The following is a 22,174-nucleotide window of genomic DNA, read 5'->3' on the forward strand; positions in this document are numbered from 1 at the left end:
CCCAAAGTTGGGATAGATACAGGGTTGATAGGCCCATACTAGAATATTCATACTAATGGAAACTCAGAGTCCTCTTTTGAAGAAGGAAGGACAACCTTTTCTTTCCAACAAACACTCCTGGTTCAAACCAGAATGCTGAGTTGATCGGTTCTGGTCCAATATTTCAGCAGATGGAACAAACAGCACCTTTGGTCAAGGCAGCATAGTGTTATAGAAAACGTGTGGGCCTGGAATCTGACGAGCCTGGGCTCCTTACCAAGCCGGCCCTGACTGCTTCTCTATGACTTCAGGCAATTCATTCAGCCTCACTGAGCCTCGGTGCTCTCATCTGGAAAATGGAAGCAACTAATCGAGTTGCTATGAGGACTGAATTAAATAACATCTACCACATTTCAGGTACAGCACCTGGCACAGAGGAGGGGACTCACTGTCCCTATGAGAGCACCTTGACCTCTGCCTTGCGCTGCCAGGAAGCCCGGGACAAAGACCATGGCAGTTGCCTGCCTCTAGTCAATGTGGGTGAGCGGTGAGACAAGGCTGCCAAAAACGCTAACCCACCCCATGCCTTGCGAATGGAAACATAGGGTCTCGAACTTGTGTGTGTGTGTGTGCGTGTGTGTGTGTGTGTAGTCTGCTCCAGCTAGAACACATCCCACACCTGGAGCTCTGGCTGCAGCTTGCAGAGGCCCATCTTAAAATACAGGGCATCCAGAGGAAGGTGAAGAGGAGTCCAGAGGACCTGAACACCACCTCATTTGAAGAGTGGTTGAAAGAGCTGGCGGGGGGGGGGGGGGGGGCGGGGTGTTGAACCCAGAAAAGAGAAGTCTTAGGACAAAGTGAGAACTGTTTCCAAATAAGTGAAGGGTTTCATGCAGGAGTAGGTGAAGACATATTCTCCGTGACCCTGGAAAGCAAATCACGACCCAGAGGTAGAAACGACTGATGCACTGTGTGGCTCAGACGCAGGAGGGGCTCTGGATCGTGGGGAGCTCTTCACCTAGGGGAACGTCACTTCCCGCAGCTCCTGGGGTCCAGGATACCCGCGCTGGGCTAGGCGGAGATTAGCTGCCCTGTGAGGTCCCTTCTGAGTCAACAGGCCCTCAGCAGAGCCCTGGATCTTACAATCCTGTTATAATTTTTTGGTCCGTATTAAATCATATTTTATAAATCTCCAATTTTTAAAAATGGTTGATCGAGGTGATTATGCCTGAGACATGTTAAAAGCCAGAGGAGACAGTGAATATGTTAAAGTTGTTTGCCTTTGGTTATTAGATTCAGAACACTTTTGACGATTTCCGTTCCAGTCTGGAATTACAGAACACTTCCTAAAGTGCCAGGAGCTTCACATACATAACTTCCCTGACTCCTCCTTCCCACTCAAAATCCATCTTGGAGTCAGAGTCCTATTTATTACTGCTTTACCCGAAAGTTAAATTATTTTCAAATTTAAAATCTAAAAATAGTTTATATCACTTTCCTTAAGCCCTTCCATTTTTATTCTTTTCTCTCAAATCGTTCTAAAGTTCAGAACATATTTGTGCAGAAATACTATACACACACGTAGAAGGAAACTGATTAAAGAGCCAGTTTTGATCCTCTTTCTCCCCCAGATACAACTGTGTAAATGACATTTTTTATCTCGTCTCAAGCATGAAGTGCTACAGAAGTACGATTCACTGCTCACACAATGTTCAATTATTCAGCATGGGACCCTGGGGCTAAAGGAGATCTGGGAACCCTAAGGTCCTAGCCAAGCACCCCTTGAACTCATCAGAGCAAGGGCAGACCATCAGAAGTGAACGTTTGAAATATGTCAGCAGTTTCAGAGGAGCACCCAATGACATTTTAATCTGAAAAATTATAAACAGCCCCACTCCCACCACCAGTCCTGCCACCTCCTGAGGAATGTGCAGCGTGGTAGATCTGAAGGAGCCATTGATAAGCAGAGCAGCTTTAAAGTGCCCTGGTGAGGGGAGAGCTTGACAGCAGAGATTATTTCTCATGCTTTCAAAGGCGCACACTTTATAAATGTTTTGCACATATACGGCATGGGTCTGTTTCTATGCACGGCATATATACATGACTGTCTATTTAAAAGCATTTCAAAGCTCGTTTAGTAACGGCTTCTCCTAAGTGCTGTGGGGTGAAAGACGAAGAGATAAAGAAGGCCAGGTCTCTCCCCAAAGTACTACAGAATGCCCTATCTGCCAGCTACTTCCACGCCATCTCCATCTTCCTCGTTTAACAGATGAGGAAACGGGGATTCCAAGAGGGGAGGTGATAGGGTTGTCAGGAAGTTAAGCCTAGGCCCAGGTTTCTTGATTCTAAACCTAGAGTTTACTACGTGATGGTGGAAAGAAAATATCCACACTGTAAACCACAAAGCAATGCTAAAAATGGGCAAAGCCACTGGGGGCCTGGAGCCCTGGTTTTCATCCCAGCAAAGGAAGGCACACCCTGCCCCATTTTTTGGCCACTGCAATACAGACCACAGGGTGCTCACCCTGGGTCACAGAACAGTCATGCCGCTGACGTGCAATGCAAGACGGTGGGTCATTCCTACGAAGCTAGCAGGCTGAGCTGCTGGCATCACCCTGCCTGCAAAGAGCAGAACTAGCCAGGCCACGCTCCACCCCTGGTGCAGCCCTGGGTTCTCTGTGATTGCTGTTTCAATCCACCAAGGATTTGAAGAGGCAAGTGGGAAAAGACACAAACCCCATCTCCTACATTTCGCCAACGCGAAATTTCTCCTACATTTTGCTCTTGCCTTTCAGTCTGGTTTGCGCCTTTCCTGAAGGCTCAGGCTACAGTACTAACCAGAGAGATTAGATCAGTTCAGACATCTGTCAACTGAATAGAAATGTCTACCACACCAGTTGGGTTTATGAAGCAACTGGGGGAGTCGCTGATGAGAGTGGAAAAGCCGCTCGCCTTAGACACAGCCTCATTCTCCTCTCCATGGTGACTCCCTCAGTGTCTCTGTTTGTTTACCCATCTGAGGTCTTCGTTTACCAGTTTCTCGGCCCCAGTGAGGACCCACACAATAAGGCTTGGGGACACTGCGGTGGGGACACTGCAGATGCGGCGCGGCCCCAGAACAGTCTGTCCTTTCATGGCTGCTGTGGAATGAGCGCGGCTCTGCTAGCGGGCACGCAGGGCATCTTCTGTCTCCCGGCCAAGTCCGGTTTCCAAGTTCCCTACCGTAACCTTGGATACGGCTGGCAAGGCCCTGTGAGGGGTCTTTGTTTGTCACTGGAGGCTCTTTAGAAGGAGGGTGTGGATAGCTGGGTTCTGGGCCTGGCAAAGAAGGAGGGAAGTGAACGGGAAAGAGGGAACGGACTGCTGCAGGCCGACAAAGAAAGGATCCCGGCCAGGACAGACCCACCATATTAAGCTCCCCGGGTCTCTAGTTCCCCTTCACCCCCTCTTGTTTCCTCTTATCTGCTCCCGCTCACACAGGCTGCGAGGATTTTATGTAGGAGGGAGCGTGTGGGGTTTGCAGGGCACATGGTTCTGGTCCTGCAGCGGCACCGTCAGGCAACCTTACGGGACTCGACGCAGGCTGTGCTGACCTGTGGCTCCAGAGAGTAAGCAGCAGAGAAAGAAGAGCTCGGTGACCATCTGCCACCACGACGTAAAAGGCAAAAGTAGAAGTGGCAGGGACCCCCAAAGTTCCTAACTCAGGGTGTCCTTTGGGGACTCTGCACCCTGAGCTCATATTCTCAGACAGACTTCTTTGCCGTAGGCTTCTTTGCCGTACGGCTTCTTTGCCGTAGGCTTTCCAAGGTGCCTTCCTAGGTGCCTTCCAAGGTATGTGATCATGTCACGAAGTCTCATCATGGGTGATTTAATTGTCCAATAGATATTTCTTGGAATAATAATAATAATTATTTTTCCAGGAGCTATCATTTCAAGCAGCTATTATATGCCAGACATCTACATACATGATTTCATTTCCTCTCCCCAACAATCCTGAAAAGTGGGTATTATAATCCCCTTTAATAAATGAGAACACAGAGGTTCAGAGGTTAAGCCTGCATGACGAGGAAAGGGCAGAGGTAGCTTTTCTGTCTGACCCCAAAGCTTGTATCTTTTTTTTTTTTTTAATTTTTATTGGAGTATAGTCACTTTACAATGTTGTACAAAGCTTGTATCTTTATAATAATAAATATAGACGAGAAAGTAGTAGGGAAATGCCACATTCAATTTTAAAACTTTTTATAAATTTTTTTACTGCCATATAATGTGTATTCACTTTTGAGTGTCACTTTTTCAGCCCCGAGGGCACAACTCACTGCCCTGCTGCTTCTACCAGTCAGAGAGCACATGACTTCCAAAGTGAGATGTGGCTGACAAGGACAATGAAATCTCTCGGGCTGCATTAGCAGAAAGCACAGTGTCTAGAAAGAGGGAGAACACCACTCTGGGCTCCTCAGTTGACACCCAGCACATCAGGTCTCTTTTTGGGGAACACAGTGTAAGAGGAGCACAGGAAAACTGGGCCAGGTTCAAAAGAGTCTGACCTTGAAGTTCAAGTGGACCCTAAACAATATCCTATGCAGAAAAATGGAGGAACTGAGGTTATTTGGCTCGGAACAGAGCTGGAGTTTCTGGCAACATGTAGGAAGTGGGGTGGTGGGGAGGAGAAGGGATACAGTAGATATCTTCAAACTTTGAAATGCTGTCCAGAAGACGAATTCTCCAGTGTAATGGTAATGAGCAGTTAGTCCTTTATACTTGCATAGTGTAAGAACGTTGCCAACGGCTCAACAGAAGGAAGGGTTTCCAATACGTGGAGCTGTTCACTGACAGAAGTGTCTGCTTTGTGGGGCAGTGAGTTTACCATCACTGCAGAAAACAATCATCCATGACTTTAAAGTCACTTCCAACCCCTAAATCCCACAACTCACCGGTACATTTACCGTCGTAAACATCCCCTCAGACCCTATATTTCTTCCTCCTAACAGCTCATTTGCATTTAATCTGTTATACTTGGTGGACTTTACTTTTTCCCGTCACTTGAATTAATTTTATTTTTTAAATACTTCAATATGAAATTAATAATTGATGGTTTTATGAGGTATCCTTGAAAAAAATATTTTTTTTCAGATACGTGATCTTTTTTTTTTTTTTTTTTTTTGCGGTATGCGGGCCTCTGACTGTCGTGGCCTCTCCCGTTGCGGAGCACAGGCTCCGGACGCGCAGGCTCAGTGGCCATGGCTCACGGGCCCAGCCGCTCCGCAGCATGTGGGATCTTCCCGGACCGGGGCACGAACCCGTGTCCCCTGCATCGGCAGGCGGACTCTCAACCACTGCGCCACCAGGGAAGCCCCAGATACTTGACCTTTTTGATCAGCCAAACATTTAATCCTAGATTTATAATACGGGACATTTAAAGCAGATCTTTTGTCCATCGGGGAGGGCAACTTATCTTTAGGGACACATTATTCCAAATTTTCCTACCTAGTGACCAAATACTGTCATCACTTCCCCTTCTAAAATGGAACAGTAGCAAGATCAATTCTTTTGGTTTCTTCTGCCTCGAATGTTGAAGTTATTTGTGTTGGCAACAGCATTGTATATGCATTCAATTCGGTTCATTCCTTCATTCCTTCACTCAGTCAATATTTGTGGAGTGTCTAATATTGTCCTAGGCACTGGGAAGAGGCAGTGAATAACACAGACAAATTCTCTGCTCCTGTGGAGCTGCCTTTTAACGGAATGAGACAGACAGTAAGCAAGATTTTTTTAAAAGTAAATATATACAAGATAAACGAAATATACATTAGATTGTTCTCTTTAGATGTACTAAAGAGAAGAATAAAGCAGGAAGAAGTGTATGGGAGAGGTGGGCAAAAGAAAGGATGTTTCCATTTAAATAGCGTGGCCAAGTCCCTACTTACATATTGTTTAAATAGTGGGAGCCCCACTCTGTAATGTGACAGTTGAGTTTAACGTCTCAAAGGAAGTCAGTGAGTGAACAGGGTAAGTATCAGAACACTCCAGGCAGAGGGAATAGCAAGTGGAGATGCAAACCTCAGTCAGGTTCTGGACGCCTGCTGTGGGCTTAGCATCACATGTGACAAGAAGAAGTAAAATACAGGTCTCTGCACAAGGATCTTGAAGAGGAAAGCACACGTGCACCTGAGACAATAGGCAGTCAACTGCCAAGGGCTAAATAGTGTAGATCAGTTCACTGAAAAACTTCTCCTCTTTAGTCACAGTGGACCAGCCATCGTCCCCCAAAGCACCCCTTGCGTGCTTCTGACTGTCCACCACACAGGCCAGAATGCTTCTGCTCTAGATCTTACACAACCTTCCAAGCCCAGCCCGAACTTGTCCTCCTCCATGGAGCTCTTCCGGGCCATTGGATTGTATGGCTAAATGATAGCAGGGCTCACCCTCCACCTACTGAATAAGAACTCCCATCTTCACAAGACCCACGGGTGATTCCTGCGCACATGAAGTCTCAGGAATCTAAGTCACTCACCTTCAAATGTGGCCGCACACTGTAAACCCCTGGGGAGCTTTTAAAAATACCAAGGCCTACTTCCACCTTCAGAGATGCTGATTTAATCAGCATGCGGCCAGAGCTGGGCAAGGAGAGTTTTTTGAAATTCCCAGGTGATTCTAATATGCAGCAAAGTTTGAGAATTACTGGTAGCTCTCATTTCCCTCCAAGTCCTCTCCCCACTGTCTTTCCCTGGCTGTCAAACACCCTGCCCTCGGGCATGGCTATTTTTTTCCTTAGGTGGATTCTTAGGGGGAAGTGGCTTCCCCTCTACGCTTTGTCCCCTCCCTCCCGGAGGTCTGCACAGAGTGAAGATGACAGTTGAAGGAGAGGAGGGCAGTGGGAGAAGCAGACTCTGAGCAGACTCCCCAGCCGGCAGTGTGGCCTTGGGCGAGCCGCTTAAAGTCCTTCTCTGTGAAGAGGGAACAACAGTACTCTCCAGTCTGCCTCACGCAGTCTTGGGGAAGATCAACAGAGGTCGTGTGTGAAAGCGTTTGCAAAATAGTACTAATGTGCCTGAAAGCTGGCACGGCTTCCTGGCCAGGAGTCCTAGGATGTTCATTTCAAACTTAAAAATCTGCCTTTCCCCTACTTCTCAAACCTAAGCAAACAATTTTAAGCAAAATTTGATCTTTAACATCCCAAAGGAATGGCTATGACTGTACAGTGTCTGTACTGACGTGGGTAAGCGCCATTTAACGGTCAGACCTCGCTGCACCATCACTTACCAGAAGGCAGTGATTCTGTGGCTTGAGGATATTTTGATTAGCACCAAACACCCTGTGAGTGTTCAATAAATATTAACCAATGAGGCCTAATTTAAGATGGTACGATGTTAAGACCACAGTACGCCACTATTGAAGTGAAGAGTACTTACTTATCACTTATCCACATGACCAAATTTTCACCTTTTAAGGAAAAGCATAGCATCTTCATTAGCCTTTCTGCTGATGTGCAGACTGAAAGACCAAGAGACCCTAGCACATTCAAAATAGGTTCTCTGTTTTACTAAAAGGAATGGTCCACCGAAAGTCATGCTAATTGCTAAATGCCAGAAGTTAAGAACAGATACAACTGTACTGCCTTTAGACCAAGCACTAGCTGTTGAGAGAGTCTAGAAAGGCCTCTTTACCATATATTTTCCTCACATCTCTCCTTAGAAATTCTTTGAGGTTCTCATTCTGGCAGTTTCTTTGAATAGATACAAATGCCCTCGGGAAGGGGCAACAAGAAGGCCCTAGCATCTCGGTGTGAACCAGATGTTGAACAGAACAATGGTGCCCAGGCTTTCTGGTTTTCGTGAATCAATTTAAAAAGATTTCGGGGGACTCACATAGGTTTACTGATTTTTTAATTTTTCTGAGAGAGGACATCAACTAAAACCAGTAAGAACCATTATTATTTCATAGTAGAATGGACAGTTCAAAATAAATAAAGTTATAAAGAACATAATTTCAGAATAAAGGACTGTCCTTTACAAGAGAGGACAGTTGAAGTCTTGCAATTGCGATGATACCACAGATAAACACATTACATGGTCCCTACTTTTCCTATGGCTCTGCATTTGTGCTAGGAGGATTTGAAGTGAATTCAAAATATTTAGTGTCCTGAAGATGGGTGGGGGGCTAAAGAAGGTGGCATATTCTAAAAAGGTGGAAAGAAAGAAGAGAGGAAAGCTCTACAGCAATCATTTTGCCTCGGATTACTTGCAGATACAGATAACAGATCCCTATCACATTGTTCCTGCAGGGAACTTCATCCCTTGGTTAAAAAGCAAGGATGGCAGGAACCTCACATAATATTATACTTGAAGAAAGAATGCTTACAGTGGCAGAAGGTCCCTGGTGCCAACTTTTCTTTTTCACTCATGAGTGTACCTTCTCTGTCTCCTTGGGGGACCCACCTGGACAGAAGGGCAAGGATGAAGGAGAGGAAACATGGAAACAGCATCAATAGTCCAAACCTACATTAGAATGTAACTAATCTGCAAGGCGGGGAGAGCAAAAGGAAATCTCTCACTATAGCTGAAGATTTTCACAATGAAGTTAATGCCTCCCTTACAATGAAGTTAATGCCTCCCTTTGAAAGGATATGAGCCGCAAAGGTGATATAAACATTTTGTGATAAAAGGTTCGCTCCGTTTCGCCCGAGACCCTGAAGCTCAGAGGACCTGCCCGACACCCTCCAGCTGGTGAGCTCCAGCCCCGGACCCCGCCCTGCCGCAGATGGCCTAACCAGGCCTTGAGCCAGCCCCCCACCGGTGTTTCCACAGGTTTCCCTCTCTCAACTGATAGTATGTCACATGAGGCAATTAAAACAATTTCCTAAAGTTCTGATGTATCCTCTCTCTTTCTTCCTTTCCTGTTATCTGACAGGTTTCCCTTCTTCCTGGATGTGGTTAAGAAAACAAACAAACAAAACCCGTGTTTGATGTTCAGGGCACCCCTCCTCCCTCTGTTCTTGCTCTGGGTGCGGGTCTGCACCCTGACCCTGGGTGAGGACCCCACCCTTTGCCGGGGCCGCACCGACGCGAGTTGCCGGGTCGCAGTTGGGGCCTCCGGTGGCCGGGGACCCCGGCTCCCGGGAAGGCGGCGGGAGCTAGTGGCCGGGCTGCGCCCAGGAGTCCGCCGGGCGCCGAGTGACTCAGTGTGGTCCGAGGGGTTTCGGGAAGCGGCGGGAGGCGCGCGGGGGCGCAGGGCTTTCCCCGAAGCCGCAGGGGGTCGGGCTCCGGACGCCTAAAGGGGATCAGAAACCCGTGGGCGGAGTGGCGGGAGAGGAAGCCGAGGCGCAGGGAGCAGAAGCCAGCGTCATTGTTTCTTTTGAGAGGGATCCGAGGGAACCTGGCCTTGACGTTAGGAAAGCTGAAGAGGCCGCCTGAAGGGACAGAGCGCGGCTGTGCGCCCCTGGGTCCCAAGGGCCTTTAGGGAGGAGTTTCCGTCTCCCCAGCTGGCGGGGGTGGGGAGTGGGGTGGGGGGCAGGGCTGGGGATGCGGATTGGAGGAGGGGAAGGGAGTGGCAAGGGGCAGGGGAGGGGGTGTCGCAGGACCCCGCAGCCTGCGCCGGGCTGGGCCGGTGCCCCTGTCCCCTGTCCCATCCCTGACACGGAGCCCGGCGCGGGTCTGACCTAAACCCAGGTCAGCAAGCGAACGACAGAGGAGCAGGCAAAGAGGGAAATGGAGTGAAATGAGGGTCTCTGCTGAAAAAGAGCGCCCCGCGCACCTCCTCTGCTTGGCCTGTCCTTCCCAAACCAGCCGGTTCTCCATCAGAGATTCCTTTGTTTTCCACGTTGGCCTCCCAGCCCTGGGGTGGGAGGCTGGGGTGGGAGATGGTTGGGCAGGGCAGTCCGAGTGGAAACAGAGATGGGGGTGTGAGGTGCAAGAGCTGGCTGGCACGCGGGAGACGTCCAAGGAACACAGCCGGCCAAACGGAGAACAGGTGCCAGGAGGAGTGATGGGTGAAACTAAACCACCACGCAAGGCAAGTTGATAAAATCTTGGCTCTAAAAAAGAGATGTTAAGATGGTGCAGGGTTGTCACTGTGGGTTAGGAACTTGAATTGCATTATATCTGTTTTCACTTATCTCTGTAAGCTAAATGCTATTATGCCATTCCAGAGGCAAAGAAAAAATCAGAAAGCTACAATTCCAGCCTCAGCCTCCAGCTTCCTGAAGCCAGCCCCCCCAGCCCCTACCCTTGCTTTTGCTCAGGTTTACATATATGAATCAATAACCACCAGCCCCTTTTTTCCTTAGTAGTTTGAGTTGTTCGCTCCCAACCAAAAAAGTTATACACCTTTTAATCCAGTAATTATACTTCTAGGAATCTCTTCCAAAGAAATATTATAACATAAACAAAGAGCCATATGCCTCGAAATAGTCACTGTCGCCTTCTTTATAATATTAAAAAATATATAATCTAAATGCCCAATGATGGGGAGGAGTAAATAAACTGGTACATTTACATGATAAAATATTACAGAGCCTTAAAATAATGCTAAAAGTACAGTTTGATGACCAGAATAAAGACTTAGGTTATAATGCTAAGGGAGAAAAGTAAGACACAACATTAGATATATGCGATGTAATCACAATTATGTGGAAAATATACATAGAAAAAAAAAATCCTGGAAATAAATTATATCTTTCTGTGGTAGGATTAACCCAAGTACTTTTTTCTTTCTAAAACACGTATTTTCTAATTTCTGTACAATGGGGAAAAGCATGTATCATTAATTAAAATACTGAGATATTTATTTCAAAAACTTTACATATATAATGTATGTTTTATGGATATATATATTCTTAAAGATATAAATATATATTCAGTAGCAATTTCATTCATATATGTGTGTGTGTGTATGTGTATATATATATATACATATATATATATATATATATATATATATATATATATATGTATATATATATAAAGGAAGTCACCAGTCCTGGGTGAAAGAAGAAAAGAGGTACTTGAGCAATTTTCCCATTAACTGAAAGATTTTCCACAATTTAAAGGGTATGTGGGAGTTAAAGGGGATGCGTAATTAAAAAAAATTTTTTTTATTGAAACATAGTTGATTTACAATGCTGTGCCAATCTCTACTGTGCAGCAGAGTGACACATATTGATGTTCTTTTTTTCATATTCTTTTCCATTGTGGTTTATCACAGGATATTGAATATAGTTCCCTGTGCTAGACAGTAGGACCTTGTTGTTTATCCATCCTATATAGAATAGTTTACATCTGCTAATCCCAAACTCCCAGTCCTTCCCTTCCCCATCCCCTCCCCCTTGGCAACCACAAGTCTGTTCTCTATGTCTGTGAGTCTGTTTCTGTTTTGTACTGGGTTGGCCAAAAAGTTCGGGTTTTTCCATAACATCTTACAGAAAAACCCGAATGAACTTTTTGGCCAACCCAATAGATAGATTCATCTGTGCCGTATTTTAGATTCCACATATAAATGATATCATATGGTATTTGTCTTTCTCTTTCTGGTTGATGATCTCTAGTTGCATCCATGTTGCTGCAAATTGCATTATTTCGTTCTTTTTTATGGCTGAGTATTCCACTGTCTATATATACCATATCTCATCTATCCATTCATCTGTTAATGGTCATTTCGGTTGTTTCCATGTTTTGCCTATTGTGAATAGTGCTGCTGTGAGCATAGGGGTGCATGTATCTTTTTGAATTATGGTTTTGTCCAGGTATATGCCCAGGAGTGGGGTTGCTGAATCATATGGTAACTCTATTTTTAGTTTTCTGAGGAACTCCACACTGTTTTCCATAGTGGCTGCATCAACTTACATTCCCACCAACAGTGTGGTAGGGTTTGGGGATGGGCAATTTTTATGCATCCAATACATTAATGAACCAAAAAGGAAATGATGCGATCGTAGCTGATTCCTGATTGGCAAGGACATGCTGATTCATGGGCGGAAGGGAACAAGATTGGAATACAACTCTTAATGGCAAAGGAAAGAATACATTCATAAACATAATTACTTAGGAAAGGAGATAAGGGAGTAAACGGTAAGGTTTGGCACCTTGAAAATGGCACCATAAAAGTTCTTTTATAATAAATGTATTTATCAGGAGAATATTTTCTAATCATGGAGATTAGATGTGCAAAATGAACTCGACATGTTCCTGTTTAGTCCAAGACTGTTGATAGCAGTATTTTGTATCTCAGCTCAAGCAGATGATTATGGATTGAGAAATGCTTAAACAAAGGTTTAACAAAATGGGCTCCCTTATTTGGAGCCCATTCCTTTTACACAGGGAGGGGAATGGGAGAAAACCAAGAAAGCCTCATATCTACATGCTGTGTGTTCCTGAGATCCTTATGCAGCAGTGAAAATATACACTAATTAATAAAAGCAGGTTTCCTTTGGTTTTGTGTGAGGATCTGGTAGAACGAAGAAAACTGAAGTATCCTGCAAATAATCTAACACTAGATACTGTATGAAAACAACCGATGGAGCTGAAATTATGTTGAAACTATGTTAGGTAGAAGGCAAAGCTCTTGTTCTGGGATTGAAATCTAGGATTCCCTGGGTGGTGAACACGGAATTTACCAAACCATACACAGAAAGCTCTCTGTTTGGGCTTAATGATGTCTTGGGTGATTCCAATTCCCCTCTCTTGATTCTTCCCCTACCAGGGGAGATCCCTTGCGGATCTCACCTCTCTTGCTGTTCTCAACATGTGTGGATTATTTCTCACTCCCCCTCGCCCCCACCTAATGAGGTGGGAGGACCCACTCAGTTGAGGGCTAGAATCTGGACCTTCGTGGATTCACTGTCTTCCCCTAACAACACTCTAATCTCCCCTACATCATCACCCTCCAGCCTCCCCAACTTTATCACTCTATTTCCATTCACTGGAATAGCTTAGAGTGGGCAGGAAGAACCAATTATGGTTCTTTTCAAACTTTCACAGTTAAAGGCTAACTAGAGCCAGGAGATAGGATGTTTCAGCACTAGGACAACGGTAGGATTTCTACAAACACTTGTTGGTTAAATGAAGAAATAGGCAGCACGATGTTTGGGTTGCATATGACTTTGTATGGGTACCTAGATGGAAGGTGGGAACTGTCTTGTTTGATATCCTGCAACTCATGGAATGCAGTGAAATTTAGCATCTTAAAGAATCTTATGCTACAAGGTACAGTGATTTCTTAATATCTTCCATCAAAAAAAAAAAGCAGTAGAGAAATCATCTTATTAAAAAATTATAATAGCGGAACAGAAAGCACTTCTGTTTACTTTGCCTAAAATCCAAACACCAAACATAAGCATTTATATGACACTTGGGCTCACAAAATGGAAGAACTTTTTTACCTTGTCCTAAAACACACAAACAAACAAAAACCCTCTAGACTGTTTTATAAAAATATGTGATGAAATCCAGAAGGTGCTTTTATCTCATAACACCCATACCAGAAGATTAATCTCTGTGGTTGGTGTCTTGTTCTGGTCGGGGATATGTCTGAGCCCAGCTTTGGAATCTTCTTCAGTTAGAACATCTGCTCCACAGTTGTTAATGTTTGTTTGCTATTGCCCAAAAGAAGGCAGCAGAAGTGAAGAATTTTTTAACAGTGAATCCCAAGATAGACTAGATCAGCAGCATCGCTTACTTTGAAAGGCATTTTTTGGGGAGCAATGTGACCTGTACGTAAAAAAAACAAAACAAAACAAAAATGGGCATGTCGTTGGACCAAGAGATGGATGTCCATCCAATACTGGAATGTAGTTTAGCTTGTTTTCATTACTTCTCAAATTTTTTTCCCAGAAATATTTGCTCATTGAATTATTACTACATTCCACAAAACTAGCTGAGCTTAGTTTTTAAATTTTTAGACAGAGATTTGAATGTTTAACTCAAAATAAATCATAAATGAGAGACTGATTCCACAGCATTCAATTAAGAGTACGCAAGTGTAAAAAAGTCCTAGCTGTCTTAGGAAGTCTAAATAAAATATGTAAATAATCTATATCATTTGGAAATTTGCTACGTTAGGCAAGAAACAAGGACAGTGTCATTTCTTTAGGCTCTGTGAAGCTAAATTAAATTAGTTGATCGGTAAGAAAAATATCTCATTTTTCTAAATAATGTGAGTGAAGTTCATGAAAAACCAAGCATACCTGCATTTGCAGAGTGGAAAAGTTACATTCAAAGCAAAATTCAAATTATTAGATGATTTTTTTAAAAAGATTAGAGTATAACCCCTCTGTCAATAGTGTTATCTTTAAATTATTCTTATCACAAGAGTTATTATTCAAGAGTTCCAATGGAGGTCGTTTATATCAGTTTTAAATTCTACCTGGTGAAAAACCGTTGAGACCTAGCATTTGAAAAACTGTAGACACAGCTGGGTTTAGTTTCAAAGCTCCAAAATTAAAATGAAAGAGGGAAAGACCCTAATTCTTGAAACCATCTGTTCAAAGAACAGTGAAAAAAAAAAAAAATGATGACGGTCTTCAGCTGGGGAACAACAATGGCCTCTTAACTGAAATCTGCAAGTCCCCTTCCTATTCACGGTTCCAGCCGATCCTCACAACATCCCTGTGAGGTCTATGAAACAAATATTTTTATCCTCATAAAGCAGATATATTATATGCCACTCCATGTCACATGCAGTACTTAACCCCACGTCACACAAAACATCATTAGCAAAGGCAGGACTTCAACCTAGGTTGGCTGCTTCAAAACTTCTAAAGTTCCTTTTCTGTACCAACTTCCAATTCCATTCTTCCTTCCTATCCCCCTTCCTTTCTTTTTTCCTCTCTTTTCTTCTCTTTCATTAAACATTCATTGGGATGCATCTGTAGTGCCAGAAATTATTCTTTGTTGCCACTGTTCACATAGACACATTTACATCCACGATGGCGAAAAGGCCAGGAACTATTCATAGAAATTTAGAGAAGTGGCATTAAGGCCAGCCCTTCGGCTCTGCTTCATTTCTTTACTGTTTCCATTGAAAATGGAACCTTCTCACATCATGTAAAACACAAAACAGCGTGTTACATATCAGGGCAGTCTCCCCCCCTCCCTCACCCCCAGAACTGACTTTGCATGTCTATTCCGCAGGCTCTGTGAGATGTCTTATCTCCAAACAAAACAAGACACAACATAACACCTGGACTGCCCAGAGGAAAGGTTCCAGGGCAAACCTAAGGGCAGCAGATCTCAGAGAGGAGGTATTAGTGAGGTCAGGAGGGGCCATGGGAGATAAATAGTTGGCTGGGTGGGTGACCATGAGACAAAAAAGTTTTGCTGATTTGCAGATCTAAGTAGTAGTGGTTTTCAGACTTTTCTTCTAAGCATGAAGTGCTTTGTTCAGATAAATTTCACCCTGAAGCATAAAAGAAAGAGCGCTGAAGAAAGCAGAGTGTTCTGGCTTAAGCAAGGTGGGGGGACCCCAGAGCCCTCCCTTCAGGCCTCTCTAGTGGCCCCTGCTATAAGAAAAGCATAGCACAGATTTTTTAAAAGATAATTAATTTTTATTGGGGTATAGTCGCTTACAATGTTGTGTTAGTTTCTACTGTACAGCAAGGTGAATCAGCTATACATATACATATATCCTCTCTTTTTTGGATTTACTTCCCATTTAGGTCACCACTGAGTAGAGTGCCCTGTGCTATACGGTAGGTTCTCATTAGTTATATATTTTATACATACTATCAATAGTGTATATATGTCAATTCCCATCTCCCAATTCCATAGCACAGATTTAAAGTTATCTGTACTTAAATAGCCCTCAAAATAAGCAGGCAAGCTCAGTCTCTTAGGATTAAAGTATGGTCCCCCAAGCAACTATTTCAGGAAGAGGCCCTAACTCAAGCCCACTCCAACCCAGGGGATTTGGAGAGAAGCAGCAGCTGGTCAGGGATGCCTCTCTTTTCCTGGAAACCTGATTACTTATCTTTAAAGCAGAGAATCTACCCGAAGCGGGACAGGGGGTGTGAAAATAGAAGGTTTGGGTTCCTAGGGAGCTGGCTGGGGGTTATTGGATTGTTGTGGACTGTATTAAGTTTATCCAGTCCTAAAATAACAGTTCTCTTTAGCAAAAGTTACTCAAACACATATCCTTCAGTACCACACTGGGAAATTAGTCATACTTTATAATCCTTTAGCAATTCACTATTTTCAAAGCACACTATTTTCATGTCCATTGTCTTGTCAGATCCCCACCCCATGAGGCAAGCTAGACAGGTATTATTAACCCCATTTTACAGATGAGGAAGCTAAGGTTCAGAAAGATGAAGGGAATCCCACAAGGTTACATGACTAATACCTAGGTCTTCTGATTCCCAATCCAGAGCTTTAAACATGTACACGATGTACATAAATCTTGTATCCTAGTGAGCAGTAAGTAAAGGCCACAGATTTGGCATGATTAGTTTTGTGTCTTTTGGGAACAGCAGTGTCCTCGTTATGCAGCAGGTGTAATGATGACCTGCTTCATCTAACTCACAGGACTGTGAAGCACAAAAGAGATGATTTGGTGCAAGCACTCTGTAAGGTGCCATGTAAGGGTTTGTCACTCCCCAACCCTCAGTCCCCTGCAGTCTTGGCAGGTTCTCTGTCCTTCTAGTAGCATGGACCTCACTTTTACAACCCCCCCAAAAATGCATCTCACACTCTGTTGGTATCATGCAAGTCTCTTATGAGTGTCAGCTAGTGGCCAGAGGAGCCAGCCAGCCAGCCATGCTTTTGCACAACCTCAAACCAAAGCTCTCTCCCTACGTTGGGGCTTCAGGGATGCGATGCCAAAGGTTTCCAAGACCGCTTTACCCTGAACCCCAAGCAGCGGCCATGAGGACTGTAGGTCCAGCTGATGTTCAGGGAGGGACTCGAGAGGTGTGTGCATGGCCTCTGTGGAGTCATCGCAGGTAGGAGGGTCTTTGTCTTCTTGGCAGAATCAGAGCCTGAATTTGGCAGGTTCATCTGAGAGTGATCTGTCCTCTGCAACCAAGTTCTGAGGGGATGACTTTGTAAAGTCAAACGGCAATGTCATCATTTTTTATAGGAATTCACAATTGGGTCTAGGCTGTATATAGATGGAAGCTCTTGCATAGGAGAGCAAGCTACAGATGACAAAAGGTGTCTGATGAACACAAAATCAGAGTAAAGAAAGTTGAAATTTAGAGAATATGTGTGCTTTTACAAAAATGAAAATACCTTATTGTTTTTTCAAAGTATAAACATACATGTTCATCATTAAAAAAAAAAATTCAGACAGCGACACAGCAAAGTATACAGAAGAAAGAGAAAAGGATCCATCCAAAGAGAGCCATTGTTAACGTTTTGAGCATATTCCTCCAGAGTTCTTCTTACATGTATTGTTACCAAAATGGAATTACGTACACTTTAGGTGTTGTTTTGTAAACTCGTTTAACTTAAATATCGTTGGACATTTTTCTATGCCGGTAAATATATGTCATCCTTTTAATCAGCTATATAATAAAGGATATTTTCCTCAAGCTGTGAGGGAGTCTTATGAACCCTCCTTCTCTCCTAAAGGCATCATCATCTGAGCCTCTTCTCCTGTCTCAGGGATCCCTGATGCTGGTTGGTTCTGAGAAACACGCTGACCCATGACTTCTGGCCAACACCAATGAGCAGCCAGAAAACCTCACTGGACCAGCTGCATCTTTTCGGGCAAGCAACTGTACTCTCCAGGGCCCCAGGTTCTCCATGTGTTAAATGAGAGGTTTGGATAGATAGACTTCCTAAGATTCTTTCAGCTCGAACATGATGATTTAGCTTCCGGTTCACTTATCTCTCTGTTTGCCTTGGTATAGGAGGATCCTGGTACTGAGTGAACGGGGTGCCACTGGAGCCCCAGCTGTGCACCTGTATGACCTACTTCAAGACCCTGAAGATCCTCTGCTGGGAGCAGATGGTTGAAGCTGGAAGGTCTGGGGGAGGCACAAGGCTGTGTGGGAGGGTCACATAAGGGAAACAGCTCTCCTGATTTCCTTCCAGTATGGCAGTGAGTGTTAGCTACAAAGAGGCATCAGATTCACAGAGTATCAGTAAGTACAGCCTTTGTGGCCATTCAGCCCTTTCTGAGCACTAGTGTCTGAAGTGTAGCATCAGTACAGTATTTATTTTCCATTTTAAAAGCCCTCTTCCATATATTATCTCATCAAATTCTCATTCCTGTCTTTTAGATGAGGAAACTGAGATTCAGAGAGTGGGATGACTTGCCCAAAACCAGATGATGATTATTTGCCAAATGAAGACTCCCTAAGCTCCACCAGTGCTTCACCAGAGCTCACCCAGCTTCTCCTCCACCTCCACAGTCTCCCCATTGAAACACAGACACACGACAGATGCACACACATGTGCAAAATACTCCTGCAGAACACACCCTCCATCCCCACCCCACCACCACACACACCCAAGACAGCATTGCCCTTCCCTGGGTCCATCCACTCCTTCAACACATATTTGTGAGCGTTATGCTAGGCGCCAGTGGTAAACTGATAAACCAGGGGACATGGTTCCTGATCTCACAGAGTTGGTCCAGGGTCAGCTAGAGTCTAGAATGAGGCAAGAATAGGGTGGGGCTGAGAGTGGTACATTCAGTACAGGGTACAATGGGAGCACATAGGAAGGGCCCCTAACCCCTCCTCAGAAGGATCAGGGAAGGCATCCTGGAGGACGAGACATCCAAGCAGAGACCCAGAAGATGGGTTGGAGTTGGCAAGACTGAGGTGGTGGAGCTAAAAAGAGAGACAGGGAGAGTGTTCTACACGGAGGGTGGAGCATGTACAAACACGGGGAGGCAAGGGGAGCACGGCACTTTCGAGGAACCACGAGAAGTACAGCGTGGCCAGGGGACCTGCTCAGGTGGGGAGATGGTGTCCATTGAGGCCGCAGAGGATGCAGGTGTTTGAGTGTGATGGGCTGGTAAACCTTGTTGGTATTTATGGAGTTGATGTTTGTCTCGAGGGCATTGGGAAGCCATTGAAGGGTTTAGTGAGTGACGTTGGTGACAAACTCTCATCAAGACATTCTCCTTTTGGCCACTGTAAGAATCTACGATCGTAACTAATTTCAATCCTACTTTAATATACACTCTGGCTTTAGTTTCTGCAAAATATATGTATGATCAACTTTGGGATACTTTTCCTGTTTAGGCTGCCACCTCCATTTCACCTGCTTTTGCTGCTCTTCCCGGGTCTCTGTGGTCTGGGCCAGGTTGGCTCAGATGACCAGAGCACTGTTATCAAGATGCCATGGATATGCCAGCAAATAGCTTCTTACTGCTCCCTGCTCCCAGCCTCAGCCTTAACCCGGGGCCTGGACTCCACACGGACAGAATATGGGCTGACTAACCAACATCCCTCAGGAAGACTGGAAAACAAGTTTAAGGTATAATAAGAAGTAAGTGAGCTAGGAAATTCTACCCTCATCATAAGCAAAGGGAAGCAGTATTACTATTCAATAAGTTACAGATAATAGAAGTTGTCAACGAAAATGATGCATGGCCCATACAACACACTCAATAAATGCTAAATCAACTGAACAGTATTTAGACAATAAGAGAAGCTTTATAGGAACTTGTAAAAAAGAGGAAGATTTCGATATAAAGAAATGGTTAAATAAGCTATGGTATTTTAATGATATCACATATATGTGGAATCCCAAATATGACACAAATGAACCTGTCTATGAAACCGAAACAGAATCATAGACAGAGAACAGACTGGTGGTTGCCAAGGGGGAGGGGATTGAGGGAGGGATGGAGTGGGAGGTTGGGGTGAACAGATGTAACCTTTTATATATAGAATGGATAAGCAACAAGGTCCTATTGTATAGCACAGGGAACTATATTCTATGATAAACCGTAATGGAAAAGAATATTAAAAAAAGAATGTATAGGGACCTCCCTGGTGGTGCAGTGGTTAAGAATCCACCTGCCAATGCAGGGGACACGGGTTCAAGCCCTGGTCCGGGAAGATCCCACATGCCGTGGAGCAACAAAGCCCGTGTGCCACAACTACTGAGCCTGCACGCCTAAAGCCCATGCTCTGCAACAAGAGAAGCCGCTGCAATGGGAAGCCTGCGCACCATAACGAGGAGTAGCCCTCGCTTGCTACAACTAGAGAAAGCCTGCATGCAGCAACGAAGACCCAACGCAGCCATAAATAAATAAATTTATTTAAAAAAAGAATATATATACACACACATACACATAAAAAACGAATGTATATATATATGTATAACTGAATCACTTTGCTGTACAGCAGTAATCAACACAACACTGTAAATCAACTACAATAAAAAAATAAATTAAAAAAATAAATTATGGTATTTTATAAAAAGTATATATATATTTGCTTGTACGTGCACAGAATATCTATGAAAGATTTCCAAGAAAATTAACACTAGTTCCTTCCCAGGTGAGGAACAGGTAGGATGAGGACAGGAATAGGAGGGAGATTTTTTGCTATACCTTTTAAATTCTTTTACAATTTGAACCACAGGAATGTAATACCTGATTTTTTTTAAAAAATTAACTTTAAAAACCATCCATTCAGCAGAATCTCAGGCAGTAATTAAAAAGAGTGAGATCGAACTATACTCACAAAAATGGATCATTCTCCAAGATCTATTGTTATTTAAAACAGCGTACTTCAGAACATATGTATGTTGTAACTTTAACTTTGTGGGGGAAAAAAACAGAGAATCATTCAATATGTGTATTTTTTAGTACATACACAGAGAAAGGTCTCTGTGTTGTTTGACGCAGTAGTCATGAGCCACATGTTGCTACATAAATTTAAATTAATTAAAAGTTAAAGTTCAGTTCCTCGGTAGCACTAGCCATATTCCAGTGCTAACAGCCAGAGGCGGCAGTGGCTGCCATATTGGATAGTGTAGATAGAGCATATTTCCCTCAGTGGGAAAGTTCTCGTGACAGAACTGGTCTCAATGAATCCAGCCCAGACTGTGAACTGGCAAATGGGACTGCAAGGATGTGAGAAGGGACTTTGTACTTTATAAATCTCTGTATCATTTGGATTTCTTTTTAACAATTACTTTAATAATTTTACAAGGGTAGAGGATGGCTCACACCTGTAGCAGGTGTTTATTGCTCATTAAAATTGCATCCTGCATTTTTTCATGACCCCTGCCATTCCTACTCAGGAGCCAAGGGATGGCAGAGCACCGCTAGAGGAGTTACCCCAGTGAAGGGGGAAGAGAGATGCCCGTTGTCCGCAGTGAACACAAGCCCCTGTTGCCCCCTCAGGCAGCGGCTGACCATGCTGCCAGTCTCACTCCCTTCTGGGCCTCTGCTATTCAGTCACAAGGGACAAAATCAGTTTGAGTGCCTGCCAGCAGGAGAAGCAAAAACTGAAGTATTTTTAGTTCTTGGAGTTCTGGAATTTGGCAAGGGCAAGGCGGGCACAAGACAGGGAGTCTCACCTCCAAGGGACCCTGAGGTCTCCTCCGAGATGGGACCTAGGCCGGTGGGGAGGGAAGACCGCTCTGAGGTGGGGACAGTCAGCCCAGAGTGGAATGGGAGCACACGGGGCCAAGCTCAAAAGGGCACCTGGGAGTAGAACTGGCAAGAACAATAGGTCTGATATCTGCTCTATGGTTTCTTAAATTGGGGGATGACAGGATGAAGAGAAAGCTGGAGGGAAAAAGAGATGGGATGGAGTAGAAATGTGAGCGGGAGGCAGGTGGGAACGAATGTTACAAAAATTTTCGCCTCAAATAAAACGTGGATTTGAAATGTTAAACATCACTCTGGTTATCATCCATAAGACAGAGAGAAATGAAATTTCCTAAGATGGAAAATAAATAGATGAAATGAACTCTGAAAGCCTGAGTTACAGCTGCTTGGGGCACCTCACTTTTCCTCCCCCTGAAGGAAGTTTATTCCTAGACTAGGGTCCAATTTTTTCTCAACAGCAACAATAGAAACAGCAAAAAGGACACACGCTTTGAATGTGGCTCGAGATTCTTCTTCCTTTCTCAATCTGGAACTTACTATAAACCTCATCCAGGAAGGTAGGTGGCTCAGGCTTCAACCTTCTTCCCTTTGTTCTTCTCTCCAGAATGTTGATCCTGCCATACTGTTTTACACCTCGACACCTTTGCTTATATTGTTCCCTCTGTCTGCAATATCACCCCTTCAG

At 44.2% G+C, this 22,174-nt stretch overlaps 1 protein-coding gene and 1 long non-coding RNA gene across 5 annotated transcripts in view; one reads left to right on the forward strand and one right to left on the reverse strand.

The window, feature by feature from the left end:
* ARHGAP31 (Rho GTPase activating protein 31) overlaps nt 1–22,174 on the reverse strand; it is a 110,382-nt gene that overhangs the window by 74,552 nt on the left and 13,656 nt on the right. The window lies entirely within an intron of this gene.
* Nucleotides 9,545–20,350, forward strand: LOC137225182 (uncharacterized). 4 transcript variants are annotated; one of them, XR_010943719.1, is made up of 5 exons: nt 9,545–9,987; nt 17,538–17,727; nt 17,819–19,053; nt 19,163–19,409; nt 19,955–20,350. It is a non-coding gene; the product is annotated as an uncharacterized lncRNA (long non-coding RNA). The 4 variants fall into 4 exon arrangements; XR_010943720.1 differs by having other exon boundaries at nt 19,163–19,397; XR_010943722.1 differs by having other exon boundaries at nt 17,538–17,704.

This window comes from Pseudorca crassidens, chromosome 5 (genome assembly GCF_039906515.1).
Source record: "Pseudorca crassidens isolate mPseCra1 chromosome 5, mPseCra1.hap1, whole genome shotgun sequence".
Classification (NCBI taxonomy): domain Eukaryota; kingdom Metazoa; phylum Chordata; class Mammalia; order Artiodactyla; family Delphinidae; genus Pseudorca; species Pseudorca crassidens.